Consider the following 1,945-nt stretch of genomic DNA (forward strand, 5'->3'; position numbering starts at 1 on the left):
GACTTTACGAACGTACCCATTATTAAAGACTTCGATACAAAAATGAAAATTTGTGAATTGGCAAAGAAGTTTGATCTACCGGAATTGTCGGTCAGAACAATTATAAAAGGCAAAGAAAAAATTCTCGAAGCTGTGAAAAATGCTCAATCTTTAAATTCAAGCGTCATTCGTAATCTTCACGGTATTATCGCTGAGATGGAAACAATGTTAAAATTATGGCGTAATAATCAAGTGAATGTGAAAAAAATTGTAAAATAATATAGGCCTAATTTGTTATACATATGTATTATTTAAGATTTTATTAAACATATTTTTTTCTAAATTATTGTTTTCTTTAGTCTCCGGCCCCAATTAAAAATTATTTGTACGTATTTATATGCGAAATTATACCCCGACTTACGCGAATTCGACTTACGCGGTTACCGCTCGGTCCCACCTATCGCGTAAGTTCGGGGTATTACTGTACACATAATAATTGAAAAAGTATAAAAATATGTATATTTATCATTATTATTATATTTTTAAAATATACCACTGGAATTAAGTATTTTTCTTATCTCGACTGTGTTCTAATAACTTCACATCCTAGAACTGTCTAATTTTTATAACTCATTATATAAATTATTTCTAATTCGAATAAGCTCATAAATCCTATGGTGAATTTTCATTTAATTTATTTTAGACTCTTTCCACCCCGAGAGCACTAAGAGAGCCTTTTTTGTCATTTTTATTGCGAATGAGGCCAAATTCACGATGAGGAAGAGCGGTCAAGTGGGGTAGGGCACGACATATTCGAAACTTACTGCTCTCCCAGATCGATGACGAGTCTCCCTTAGCGGTGAGTTGATTCATAAACTAACCTGGCCACGTGGCCGTCTCATCTGCTAAATTAATAAAAAGTAAAATTATGTCTTATGTAGCGTTTAACTGAAATATGGTTTATTTACGGGATAAAAATATATTTCATTTATATTTGATATGAAGATAAAAGTATTTACTTTATTAAGAAGAAATTAAGGATTTAATTTAAGAATTGCATTTATCTAAATAGAAGTGAAGTGCAAATTTAAAAGACTGTTACGGGATGTGACACCCAAACTGCATTTTTTGTAGCTGTTATCAATAATTGCTAAATTCATTGAGATTCAATTTTAAAATGTTGCAGACTTACAAATTTTCACTGTCGTCCGTCTGTCCGCCCGCCTGTCTTTCCTTAATCACCAGAAAGAAGTTAGAAGATGAAATACGAGATCAGATATCAAAACTTTCGAAACAGGCCACCTCGATTAACTGTACAAGAACTTCCAATGAGAACTGAAATTACGTTATTGCAATTCCAAGTTACCCCTGAGAGTAATTAACCATTTTTTTAAATAGAAAAACACTNTCTTGTTCGATATATAGTTGATACATACCATTGCAAGTGCTCCAAAATAAATTACAGTAAACTCTCGATTTAACGAACTACCGGGAGATAGTTGGTGTCCGCTATTATCGAAGGTTGATTAAATCGAATGTGTTTAAAAACATATTAATAACGAACTTAAAATTTATAAGATGTTTTAAAATATTGTTATGGTCTATAAGTATGAAGAAAATAATATAATAATATGCATTGAGTAATTTATATTCATTGACTAATTGTTCTATTTGCGAATAAAAAATATTTTAACGTTTCCTATAGGACAGAAATTTTTGTTCGTTAAAACGAAAGTCCGTTATATCGAGGGCTTATTGTGTATTTATTTTATTGTTGATTTCTTAATCATTCGCAAAGTATATGTTTTCGTTTTATTCATAAGACAGAAACGGACATTTATAAATAGATATAAAATAAGTCCAATTAATAGAGAACGGATACAACAACTTTGAAATATTCTGTTCCCTTTATGGATATTTCGAAAAACGTCCAGAAGAGTAAAGATACAGTATAAGTCAAAATCAA

The 1,945-nt window shown here is 30.6% G+C and overlaps 1 long non-coding RNA gene across 1 annotated transcript in view; it reads right to left on the reverse strand.

The window, feature by feature from the left end:
* The window catches only part of LOC111636346, a 14,041-nt gene extending 12,471 nt beyond the window's left edge, over positions 1 to 1,570 (reverse strand). Inside the window, exon 1 of the long non-coding RNA XR_002758522.1 lies at positions 1,416 to 1,570. This is a non-coding gene — a long non-coding RNA (uncharacterized LOC111636346). The remainder of the gene's footprint in view (positions 1 to 1,415) is intronic.
* Between the last annotated feature and the right edge of the window lie 375 nt (positions 1,571 to 1,945).

The sequence above is a fragment of the Centruroides sculpturatus genome, unplaced genomic scaffold, assembly GCF_000671375.1.
Source record: "Centruroides sculpturatus isolate CEXI.00-Female unplaced genomic scaffold, Cexi_2.0 scaffold859, whole genome shotgun sequence".
Lineage (NCBI taxonomy): Eukaryota > Metazoa > Arthropoda > Arachnida > Scorpiones > Buthidae > Centruroides > Centruroides sculpturatus.